This window comes from Macaca nemestrina, chromosome 19, assembly GCF_043159975.1.
Source record: "Macaca nemestrina isolate mMacNem1 chromosome 19, mMacNem.hap1, whole genome shotgun sequence".
Taxonomy (NCBI): Eukaryota; Metazoa; Chordata; class Mammalia; order Primates; family Cercopithecidae; genus Macaca; species Macaca nemestrina.
Genome location: NC_092143.1, coordinates 65,007,467 through 65,020,450, shown reverse-complemented (window position 1 = coordinate 65,020,450; position 12,984 = coordinate 65,007,467). Strand labels below are relative to the sequence as shown.

Below are 12,984 nucleotides of genomic sequence, written 5' to 3'. Positions count from 1 at the left end.
TTAGGACAATGTCATCATTCATGGCTCCCTAGAATCAGACCTTAAGTCAAGGGGTTGAGAGCAAGTTAATTAATTTAGCGTTGATTCCAGGAAACACTGGCAGGACAGTAGGGAACTGAGAAAGGAAAGGCACAGAATATAGGGTGGATTATCGAGCAAGTTAGCACAGTGGGAATAGGAGCTGAATTCTACTGAGAAGCCCTCAGAGCAAATGTAGAACATATCTCCCCAGAGTTATTCCACACCATCCTGTCAGCTGTGGTTGAAGGTTTCTGCAGGGCCAGTTCTGGCAAGTCCAGTCTGCTCTACAGGTGGACAGGGTGGACTCACTCAGGCAGAGTCACAGGTGTGGGTAGTTGGTTGGAAGTCTGGCTAGAGTGCAAGAGAAGGTTAAGAGATGAGTAAATATGAGAAGGCACAGCTAGCACTCTTACAGAGAGTCCATTAACATTCCTGAGTCTGTTTTCTCATTTTTAAAGTGGGAATTCCAAGAACTATTTTGGAAATGTTGAAATGCAAGTGATGGCATTGGCTGGGATCCAGGACCCCAAACACTCTGTCTTACCATAGTAAGAGATCCCAATTCTGTCTTCCTATATTCACTCTTCCTTTGGAAGTGTCCATGGTGTATGTTTGTGTCTATGCACACAAACAAGGCTGAGAAAAGGAACACCCTACAACTAGATGGAACCCTAGTCCTGTTCAGCTAAGACTATATAGATTTGTGGGAATTCTGTTGCTCAGAGAAGGCAATCCTAACTTTGGGCGGGAGGCCTCTTTGGACCCTTTAACCAAGAGCCATGCTAAAATATCAGCCCTCTGATTCTCAAACTCTGATACTGGGAAAAGGTAAGTCTTTTTGAGAATTAACTAGATAAATGCAGTTATAAAGTACCTAGTACGGTACCTGACATATACCATCTGGCATACAGTACGTTTCTCCAAAATGTGAATGCATCCTGTCTCTATGCCTTTCTTCTCTGATTTTCCTTAAATACCGGGCATATCATCTATAACGCTGCTTTCCCAACTTCACATTAAGATGACCATGGGAACAGGCCCTGTGTGCATAAGCAGTGACACAGAGGTGGATGCTAATTCAATTAATAGTATCCATAGGCCAGTGGGCAACCAGTGAGGGGACCTGGAGCAAGAGACACTGTCCAAGTGCATAGAGAGTAACCAGCTAAATCAATGTGTCCATTTCCCTTTTGGGCTGTAGACTGGAAAATATGGAGACTGGCCAGTTATTAAGGGGCAGGAGGAGAGACAGAGAGAGATGAAGAGAGAAGAGGAGGCACAAAAGTAGCAGAATAGGAGTCTGAGACAGCATCTGAGTCAAGATAAGGTGAAACTGGGGGCTAGGACGTAAGTGACAGTCCTTTTCCAGGAAGCAGCATATACCTGCCCCCAACCCTGCCCAGCACGCCAATGCCTACTAGTCCAAAGCCACTTGAGTCCCGGGAGCAGCATTGCCATATGCGAGAGTGGTAGGGGCTCTAGCAGGAATGCATTCCATTCGTCTCACTGGATTAAGCATCTACTGGTCCCAGATCAGATTGGCCTGTGTCAGCACCTTACAGTGACACACACGTCCCTCTGGCTTATATCACTTACATATTTGACAACTCAGCTATACTCAAGGCAGCTCCCCAAAGCCTGGTCTAAACCTCACTGGAGAGCAGGCAGCTCACACCCTGGCGCTACCACGTGTTACCTGGGCCCTGAGTTAGGAAGAGAGACTGCCTGTGGTATTAAATCATGCCAGGGGGATTCTGAGTCCATGCCAAGTGGGGTTTCTTTTCAGGATTTAATTCTGAGAAAGAATGCAAAGGAAGAATATAGAACTACACTAGCAGCAAAGCAGAAGGTCAGAAGGGAGGAGAGGAGTCAAGTGGGTTGTCATACGACGAGGTCAGAGTGAATAGAGCCCTAACGAAACTAAGCGAGCATCAAATGGATATTTGCAAGTATGCATGCTTTCAGATACATTTTATCAATTTTATTTTTAGAATATTATTTCATTGGCTGGGCGCGGTGGCTCAAGCCTGTAATCCCAGCACTTTGGGAGACCGAGACGGGCGGATCACGAGGTCAGGAGATCGAGACCATCCTGGCTAACATGGTGAAACCCCGTCTCTACTAAAAAATACAAAAAACTAGCCGGGCGAGGTGGCGGGCGCCTGTAGTCCCAGCTACTCGGGAGGCTGAGGCAGGAGAATGGCGTGAACCCGGGAGGCGGAGCTTGCAGTGAGCTGAGATCTGGCCACTGCACCCCAGCCCGGGTGACAAAGCGAGACCCTGTCTCAACAAAAAAAAAAAAAAAAAAAAAAATAGAATATTATTTCATTAACTCTAAGTTTTGAAGCTTTTGGGGGGCTTCCAAAATGGGTTACTTCTCCTAAAAACAGTTGTACTTGATTCAAGACGCCAATTAAATGGGTACTGGAGGCAGCCATGGCCACAGCCTCTCTTTTTGTTCTCTTTCTTTGTGAGAGCAGTTATAAGCTGCACGGATCCTGACCTTTCGGCCTGAGGATGGAAGTCTTCAGTATCTGTACAACTTTACTCCCAAGAGCTGGTGTAGAATGAGTTCCTCCAGCCATGGGACGATCGAAGAGGGGCGCCTGCCACCTGCAGCCCAGCCTTGGTAAGTGCAATATGCAGTTGGCAGAGGGGAGGGAGCTGGGGGCACGCCAACCCTTTGTTACTTCCTGTAGGTACAGCCCAAGTCTCAGGAAGCAGAATATATCTGGGGTCGGGTGGGGTGGGGAGGTGAGGGGAGCTGTTTCTTCCCCCACACATTACCTACTAGTCCAAAGCCACTTGAGCCATGGGAACAGCAATGCTAACCACAATAGCTGCAGGGACCTGGAAGGGGACTGGTGATGACATCCAACTGCAATGCTCTTTTACACTGAGATGCTGATGGACATGAGTCTACCTAGTCTTCTCTAGAGACACACATATTATAAAGCAGGCAAGTATAACTCTCTAAACATTCCTTAGATGCTGTATCTTCACCCGCTTCCCTCACTGCAATTCTGTAATCTGCACCTTGGGAGGAACAAACACATCTTATTGCACCTTGCCCAGAAATAATATCACAGCTTATTAACTCCATCTACTCCCCACATAAGGGATAACGACTGTCCACAGGAGAGGTAAGGAAGTCTCAAGTGCCACACAGGGAATTTTCCTAAGGCCTTCCATCATTTTAGGCCACTAGTAACTCACCTATAGCCAGTACTGTAGCAAGATGAAAGTATATGGATTTGGGTACCATTCATCTGTAAAAACCAAAGAAAAGAATTGCACTTCTGGATTCATTCACAGACCTGTGGGAAGACCCTATTGTCTCACCTGTGACTCATGACCATGTTTTGAGACTCCCAAATCTCTGGAGCCTGCTTTCTCCTGAGCAAAGAGGGTTGTCTTTATTTCAATGGGCAAGGAAAGTCCATTTGTTTGTCTCTACTCCTGCCAGGGCTCCACTCTCCTTCAGTTACAGGAGACCTCCTGAAGCAAGGCTGGAGGGAGACGCTGCATGGTAAGAGTGAGTTTTGAATGAGTATGGATTGAGGGCTTCACATGCACCAGGTGCTGCACAAAATAATTGAGTTTAACCCTCACTCCAGCTCTGACAGGTGGTTGAGATCATATCTTAATTAAATGTGCTCAGCATTTTACAATGGGCGATTAATTGCTGGAGTTGGGATTAAAATCCAGTCTTGTCTGGCTCCAAAATGGTATGTTTCTCACTACCTAACCCATGCTTCCCTCTCAGTGACATCACATCTGTAACTACAAGAGTGTTTCCTTGCTATCAGATCCAAGTGAATACAATCCTTTGTACCCAGTTACCTTGAGGTAGCCAAATGTGCTGAAGTCAACTCTAGGTAGAATGAATGAGGACATCACCCCACCTTTGGTTGCTTCAGTTCTCCAATTTAAAATAACCTATGTTGTGTACCAAGAACTGATGCTCTACTGAACAATCCCAAATACTTGGAATGACCAAAGTACTAGGCTCTTGCTCCTGGAAAACAATGATGTAAGCCAGCACTGCCTGGACTTCGGGTCTCCCCTCAGGCAGCATAAACCACACAGAGATTGTGATCATCTGCTCAGCTTTTATGCCAGCCTTGCAACAAATCTCCTTATCTTCATGGGATCTTTATCTTCTCTTCTGCCTCCACACTACTGTCAGAAACACATATACCTAGACATGGTAGTAACGGATTAATAATATCTTCACTCCATCAATGCTGGTTTTTTTCAAGAAAATTTATTTTAAATCTCGGCATTTCCACAGCTGCAAATCTGGGAGAACGAGTCAGCACTTGTGGAGCTGTGTGTGTGAGCTGGATCGGGGTGAAAGGGGGTAAGCTGAAGGTATCTTTTAACCCCTGATAAACTCCCAGGGACCAAGCAACCTGGTCCCCATGGCTTTTTATCACTGAGATGCTAGCTGTATAATGCCATCTCCATGGTGATTTCTACAGTGAAGAAGAACATTTATTTCCTGCCACCAGTAAGAGACCACCTGAGTGTTCAGTTGCAGTATCTTCAACTCCTCAGATGCATCAGTAGCGCTGTCTTCTCTGGGCTTCTTATAGAACTCATTTTTAGCAAAGTCAAGTTTCCATACTCTAGGTATTAACTTATCAGATAGTGGTCAAAAAGATGGAAGCAAAACATTTTCATGTACTGCATTTCAGTTACTTTCTCTGGGGTTTTATCACCCTTCAGGTGGTTGTCTCCAAAATAACAGGTGTCATTCTGCTCCATGAATCACGTTCCCCTACCTTTATCAGGGCACTTTTCTCTTCAGCAGCATCTTCAACGCATTTCCAGTTGCCCGCCCTGAACTGTTTCAGAATGAGGAGGACACCTGGAGGAATCTACAGGTGCATAGACCAATTTGCAAAAGAGCCTGTGAGCCAACGTAGGTTGTGAGATGCATATCCCACATCCAGTTCAGCCCAGTAACTTGGGAAATGGGGGAGAGGTAGCGCTGAAGACCAGACTTAGTACATTTTTACCCCCATCCATGCTTGCAACTGTAAGTTGATCTTAAATCAGTACTTTTAACCAAGTCAACCTCAATCACTGGAATAGGATACCCAGCTGAACAACTTGAGGTCACTGAATCAATCTCTTATCTGTAAGAGAGAATGATGCCTACCCAATGGGGTTCTGAGAAATACGTAATGCCTGACATGTAGTGTATACGCACTGAATGTGGTTTTTAACCACAACCTTTATATTTTTGCCAAGAGTATCACCTTCCTGCAGCAACCCTGAGAACCTCGCACTACTCTTGTCTTAGATTGCGCATTCCGTTCCTATATTTAGACACCAAACTCCATTCATTTTCCCCTTGAAATGTTCATTCCCATGATCAAGATTTTGCTTAAACACATTTTGTTTTCATGTCCAGATTATCATCTTAGCTGGAAGAACTAATAAGCAACACATTCACCCAAGAAGTATTTACCGAGCACCTACCACGTGCACTATTTTCTGGTGTTGGGGCGAGGGGGCAAACGACTCTGGCAAGTCTCTGTTCTTAAGGTACTCACATTCATACGGGTGAAGATAGATAACAAACAAGGAAAAAGTTGGACAGACAAACAATTTGGGTGGTGCCGAGTATGATGCAAACACTAAAATGGTGATGCAATAGAAGATGTCAGGGAGAGAGTGGGAAGGTTACATTAAATAGATGTCCAAGGAAGATCTCTCTGAGGAGAAGCTACTAGGGCTGAGACCTTAATGACAACAAGGAACCCAAGGGCTGGCAGCAGAGCGTTTTGAACATGGCCAGTGGGTGCAAAGGCCCCCACACGTGAATGGGCCTGGCCAGGTGGAAGGACAGAGGGCAAGGCTGTTGTGGTTGCCCTGTGAGTGTGAACGGCCCAAGATGGGATGAAAGAGGAGGTTGGGACCACACCTTATAGGGATATCAGATCATGGTCAGGGCTTTGGATTTTAGCAGGGGTGCAGTATAAGCCATGGGGAGTTTTAGACAGGTACAGAAGTAATTTACATTTTCTTTTTTTTTTCGAAACCGAGTCTTGCTCTGTCACCCAGGCTGGAGTGCAGTGGCATGATCTCGGCTCACGCCAGCTCCACTTCCTGGGTTCACGCCATTCTTCTGGCTCAGCCTCCTGAGTAGCTGGGACTACAGGCTCTCACCACCACACCTGGCTAATTTTTTGTATTTTTAGTAGACATGGGGTTTCACCATGTTAGCCAGGATGGTCTCGATCTCCTGACCTCGTGATCCGCCCGCCTCAGCCTCCCAAAGTGCTGGGAGTAATTTACATTTTCTAAAGCGTATTCTGCCAGCCAAGTGGCAAACAGACTTGGGCCTCGTAAGAGTGGAAGCAGGAGGAAACCCGAAGAGCCTGGAGAGAGACTGGTGGCTGCTACCAGTGGGGATGGAGCAAAAAGGAAAATACAGGTTACAGTTTCAGGAAAAATTTCATACCAATTTCCCGAGATCATTTCTGAACTCGAATATTTTCAGTGCCCCCACATTATGTTTCCTGCTGAATCAAGTCCTAATCACTTCGATTTTTAAAGCCTTCCATGATACTTCCCTGAACACTGTAGCTTTCACTGATGGCCGGCTTTTTCAAACTCCCATATGATCCATACTGTATAATTAATAAGCAAACAAGGAATCACACACTATCTGCTATTCTGTGCAGTGTTTCAGGTTTTTAGTGTTCTCTTTCAAGATAGAAAATCCCTTTAGAATAGGAACTCTGCTGGCACTTTCTTCCACATCCTCCATAGCACTTAGCACAGTTCTGTACACAAGGCACGTGTGGAAATTGCTTATTGATTGATTAAAAGCATATATCACTGGCATTTGTCTCTTCAATATTTCTCTTGTATGAAGAAGGGTGATTATCTGTCAATATTCATTGCATGATTGAACTGATGTGCAATGCATTAATCATCACTGAGATCACCAGATGAGGCTTTATTGTAATCTCCTTCTATTTTGCTGAGATAATTTCACTTGCTTTGGAGTTTATGAGGCCATAAGTGGCTCCCATCTGTTGATGAACATATTTCTAAGAGTCATTTAGTCTCAAGTATGGAATACTTGAGGGGAAGTTAAATTGTAACTTTTATATTAAGTGTCATCTTAGTAACAGAACCAAAATTGGAAGCATGTGTTCAATTTTGGTTTTTCATTTTCAAAGCTTTAGGTCAGGCAAAGAATTAATTTCATTTGTTTACAAAGTAGATTATGCCTAATAAAATCTATTTTGTTTATGGTCACATTTTAATCAATCCACTGCTTTAGAAAATGAGAGAATTCTGATTGGCTAATCATTCAACATAGTAAATTACATTATTCCACATCCACAGAACACTGGCCTAATTGCATTATCCAGTAATGATGAAAATATCCCTTTTAATACATTTTGAGCAATGCATATACCAGTGGTGAAAAAGGGAAGAATCTTGTTTATTCCATCCTTGTTTGATGATCGACCACAGAATATAACATAACACTTCTGTGTATAAGAATTTTTTCCACACTAAGAATAATAAAGACAAGGTAGTTTTCACTGGATCCTTACTGGTACTCTGAATTTTCACTATTTGTCCGCATTTCTTCCCCTTCCCAGAAATTTGTTTTCTGGGAAAAACAAGTGCTACTTTGTCAAATAAAGCTTAAATAAAATTGATTTCAATTTATGCACAACAAAAGGAATGACTGGTGATTTTCTGTCTCGAGTGGGAGGCAGAAAACTCTCCAGGTGCCTTTATTCACTCCTGAGGTTCTGGTGAGCACCAAGGAACATTACCTCTGCAAAGTGCAGACATACGCAAAGGGACACATCAAATTTAAGAGAAGTCCATAGATAGATATCTGAGGGATCTGCCTTAGGGGATGTAGACCATATATAAAACACAGATTCCACAGAATTGGCCTGGTATTCACGATCACTGTTTCTTAACACATAACTCTTTTATGTCACCAAGCAGCTTTTTTCTGAGATGATGACTACTCGAATACTTCTTTTGCATATCACCAGAAAATACCAAGTTTTGATTTGAGTCCTTAATTCAAGTTCTTTACCACAAGAAGAAAGAATAGCATGAGTAAAATGGTTTAAAGGTAGACAACAACAACAACAACAAACACACACACACTGTATTTTAGAATGCATATTCAAACATACTCCAAAAAATACTGTATTTTAGAATGCATATTCAAACATGATGACAAGTGGGCTCTATGGCTCATTTTGACAATAGCTTTAACCTATGAAGTGAGTGAATGTCTTTTTACACAGAGGTGATGAGTTACTGAATACTGAAGGGCTCTACTAATTGTGCTTTTGGGTATCAGAACTTGGCTACTGCCTTTCGTTGCTATGTGTTGAGAGAAAAATCTCAAACGATGATGCTAACCATTTTTCTAATAAAATATGCAAAGCGGAAACATTTCAGTTACTCAGTTCATCTTCTAGTACAGATGCTAGCAAGTAGAGAAGGATATGATTTGAAAAACTCAACAGAAAGGAGGAAAAAGATGAGAAAAAGATTGACTAAAAATTATTCATGGAATATATTTCACCAGCCTATTGGGTGTTAACATCTTAGGTGGTGTGGTTAATGCTAATTTACATTAAATGGTAAATTAACTATTTTTATTTTTCATAAATGCTACATTTTCAGTACGGAGTTTCAGTATTCCATATTTTCTCACATGTGTACATACACAATGACACTGTTATTACTAACAATAAAGAACTTGTAAGAGAGCTTTTAGAAGTAACATGCTTTTCTAAAAAGTACAAAGAAGGCCGGGCGCGGTGGCTGAAGCCTGTAATCCCAGCACTTTGGGAGGCCGAGACGGGCAGATCACGAGGTCAGGAGATCGAGACCATCCTGGCTGACATGGTGAAACCTCATCTCTACTTAAAAAAAAAAAAAAAAAATACAAAAGTACAAAGAAAACATTTTATAGTGAGTGAAAATAAAGGTTTTTACTTCAAATTTTCATTTTATTTCCATGATATTTCTGCCTGGGCTCTGCCAAGGAAAACTGGCAGTGGGCAACAGATTATGCCAATGTATACTTTTTTCCCCTCTGAGTTTTTAAGCTCTTTTCAGGTGACAAATAGTTTTCTCTTAGACCAGATTCACTTGAGTTTTCACTTATTTAATTAAAAAATTAATTTACTGCTCAACAGGGACCCTGGAGTATGTATATGCTCATCTTCATTGTTAAAACACTTGGAAAAAAAGACATACCACATCATAAAAATCTGTATTCCAGGGTCTCAAAACAGACTGCTTCGGGATTAATGTCCGAATTGGGGGGTTAATTAGGATGGTCATAAGTGAGATCAGTTAATTAATAGAACAACTTCCAGAAGAGGTGGGAGTGTAGTATAATGGTGGAGAGAAAGGAATTCAGAATGAGATACACCTGGATTCACATTTGAAGTCTGTCACTCACCAGCTGCGTGCCAGTAAAGACAGACATTTAAAGCCTCCCAGAATAGTGGCCGTTGCTCACACTGTAGAGAGCGCTGGAATGCCTTATTTAATCCTGGCGTGACCACTATGCATGCATGATTTTAGACAAATTAAGTCGCCTCACTAAGATGAATCTTTTGATTTGTTCCTACTTCGCAAATAGCTTTAAGAGAGATAATTTAATGTAAAATTTAGCATAATGCCTACACACAAAAAGCTCATCGAGCATGTAATAATAATGCTAACCATTATTATTACTAATGTCGTGCTAAATGTGGCAGGACCTGAAAAATTACTAAACCTGATTTCAAACCTGAGTTTCCACCTGTATAAAGTGGAGATTAAAATCCTGGTCCTCACAGGGTTGTTGTGACAAAACATGAGATATGGAGCACTGAGTAATTAGCACAATTATTGATGGCAATTATTCAGAATCATTGAGTGCTTGAGTGAGAGCTATCTGCATATTTGATGGTGAATAATTCTCACAGCGTTTATTCTCACCACTATTTTCTTCTTGGTGGTCATGCTTTTAAAACATCTGAGGGCCATATTCTCAGCCTTGCTTTGTCTTGTCAATCTAAATACCTTTCCACAGGTACCTTTCACATTTTAAGTTTCTTGGCTTCCAATTAAAGAGGCAAAGCCCAGAACTTTGACATTTACACTTAAGTATTTTCTAGGTAGAAGCCATCTGACCTTTAAAAAAGACATCTTTTATAAATTCTTCTTTGTTAACCACCATTAGTGTCACCACTTTTTGATCCTTTCAGTCCTCCTTTCAGGATTTTGAAAAAGACTCATCAATTGGATAGCTTTTCTAAAAGTGCAACTCTCTCAATTCTGAAGGTAATCTTAAAAGGGAATTGGGACATGTGGGATCTTTACTAGCTCCATTAGTGCCAAACTTGCAAAGAGAAACTATCTTTAAGTCAAAATTGTCTCCTTGAGTGCATGGCCATTTTGACAAGAATAGTGCAAGGTAACGGAATCCCACTTTAAATTTAGAAGTTCTAAAGTTCACACTACGTTGAAAAGTCATCAGTGAGTGGCACTGCCATGCTTACATTAGGGGAAAGAATCAGGAGCTCAAGTCCTGAACCGGGCAAAACATTTAACGTTCTGCAGGCAATATGGATATGGACATGTAAAAAGAAGATCTGGATCTCCCTGCCCTTCGATTCTTTCATTTCCTGACTCTGTGACCATTATTCTTAATAACCATGTGCAGTCCTGGTTTGTTCCTTCTGTTTTTGGTTTAGAATCCTTACCTGGGAGGGGAAGGAAGGATACCTTGTTCCTGCCTTGTAAGAATCAATGACACGGCAAGTTTGAACATTCCGGTGTATAGGGAGTAGACTGTTTAAATTTAGCAGCCCCTCTAGCTACTAGAATAAGAATTTAGTGATCTGAAGAATTTACATTCCGCCAGCAGTTGATTGAGTTCTTATGATATGCAAGGCCCAACGGTGGACACAGAAATGAACCAAACACGATCTCTTTTCTTTACGGCAATGCTAGGTAGTCTCAAAAATCCTGTTGTGTTATAAATGATTAGAATATAGGGTAGAAAATATCTGTAGTAAAAGGGCAGAGAAAATAAAATGGGGTCATGGAAGAGAGTGAGATTATTCTTGGCTATGTGACAAAGGAAAGCTTCATAAAAGGTAGTATTTGAGTTAGGTCTTACATGAGTAAATTTTGTACATGCAGAGAAGGGGATTATTATGCTGATGAAATAGTTTTATAAAGAACCACTAGTTTTAAATAAAGGAGTAGAATGGGAAATAAGTCTATGAAGGTGGGGAGAATCCTCTCCAAAGGAGTACAAGATCCCAAGGCTTTGTATTTCATACTCAAAAGTTAAAAATGTATTGTATGGGGGGCGGAGCAAGATGGCCGAATAGGAACAGCTCCAGTCTCCAACTCCCAGCGCGAGCGACACAGAAGACAGGTGATTTCTGCATTTTCAACTGAGGTACTGGGTTTATCTCACTGGGGAGTGCCTGACAATCGGTGCTGGTCAGCTGCTGCAGCCCGACCAGCAAGAGCTGAAGCAGGGCGAGGCATCGCCTCACCTGGGAAGCGCAAGGGGGAAGGGAATCCCTTTTCCTAGCCAGGGGAACTGAGACACAAAACACCTGGAAAATCGGGTAACTCCCACCCCAATACTGCGCTCTACCAAGGATCTTAGCAAACCAGGAGACTATATCCCACACCTGGCCGGCAGAGTCCCATGCCCACGGAGCCTCCCTCATTGCTAGCACAGCAGTCTGCCATCTCGAGGCAAGGCAGCAGTGAGGCTGGGGGAGGGGCGCCCGCCATTGCTGAGGCTTAAGTAGATAAACCAAGTGGCTGGGAAGCTCGAACTGGGTGGAGCTCACAGCAGCTCAAGGAGTCCTGCCTGTCTCTGTAGACTCCACCTCTGGGGACAGGGCACAGCTAAACAACAACAACAACAACAACAACAACAACAAAAAGCAGCTAAAACCTCTGCAGACGCAAACGACTCTGACAGCTTTGAAGTGAGCAGTGGATCTCCCAACACGGAGGTTGAGATCTGAGAAGGGACAGACTCCCTGCTCAAGTGGGTCCCTGACCCCTGAGTAGCCTAACTGGGAGACATCCCCCACTAGGGGCAGACTGACACCCCACACCTCACACAGTGGAATACACCCCTGAGAGGAAGCTTCCATAGCAAGAATCAGACAGGTACACTCGCTGTTCAGCAATATTCTATCTTCTGCAGCCTCTGCTGCTGACACCCAGGCAAACAGGGTCTGGAGTGGACCTCAAGCAATCTCCAACAGACCTACAGCTGAGGGTCCTGACTGTTAGAAGGAAAACTAACAAACAGGAAGGACACCCACACCAAAACCCCATCAGTACATCACCATCATCAAAGACCAGAGGCAGATAAAACCACGAAGATGGGGAAAAAGCAGGGCAGAAAAGCTGGAAATTCAAAAAAAAAGAGCGCATTGCCCCCTGCAAAGGAACACAGCTCATCGCCAGCAACGGATCAAAGCTGGACAGAGAATGACTTTGAGGAGATGAGAGAAGAAGGCTCCAGTCCATCAAACTTCTCAGAGCTAAAGGAGGAATTACGTACCCAGCGCAAAGAAACTAAAAATCTTGGAAAAAAAAGTGGAAGAATTGATAACTAGAATAATTAATGCAGAGAAGGCCATAAACGAATGGACAGAGATGAAAACCATGACACGAGAAATATGTGACAAATGCACAAGGTTCAGTAACCAACTTGATCAACTGGAAGAAAGAGTATCAGCGATTGAGGATCAAATGAATGAAATGAAGTGAGAAGAGAAACCTAAAGAAAAAAGAAGAAAAAAAATGAACAAAGCCTGCAAGAAGTATGGGATTATGTAAAAAGACCAAATCTACGTCTGATTGGGGTGCCTGAAAGTGAGGGTGAAAATGGAACCAAGTTGGAAAACACTCTTC

At 42.8% G+C, this 12,984-nt stretch overlaps 1 protein-coding gene and 1 long non-coding RNA gene across 7 annotated transcripts in view; one reads left to right on the top strand and one right to left on the bottom strand.

The window, feature by feature from the left end:
- Window positions 1-12,984, bottom strand: part of LOC105465439 (carbohydrate sulfotransferase 9) — a 326,845-nt gene that overhangs the window by 26,974 nt on the left and 286,887 nt on the right. The gene's annotated exons all lie outside the window — the stretch shown is intronic.
- LOC105465450 (uncharacterized) overlaps window positions 1-12,984 on the top strand; it is a 196,068-nt gene that overhangs the window by 63,767 nt on the left and 119,317 nt on the right. The window contains exon 3 of the long non-coding RNA XR_977529.3: window positions 2,502-2,650. This is a non-coding gene — a long non-coding RNA (uncharacterized lncRNA). The remainder of the gene's footprint in view (window positions 1-2,501; window positions 2,651-12,984) is intronic.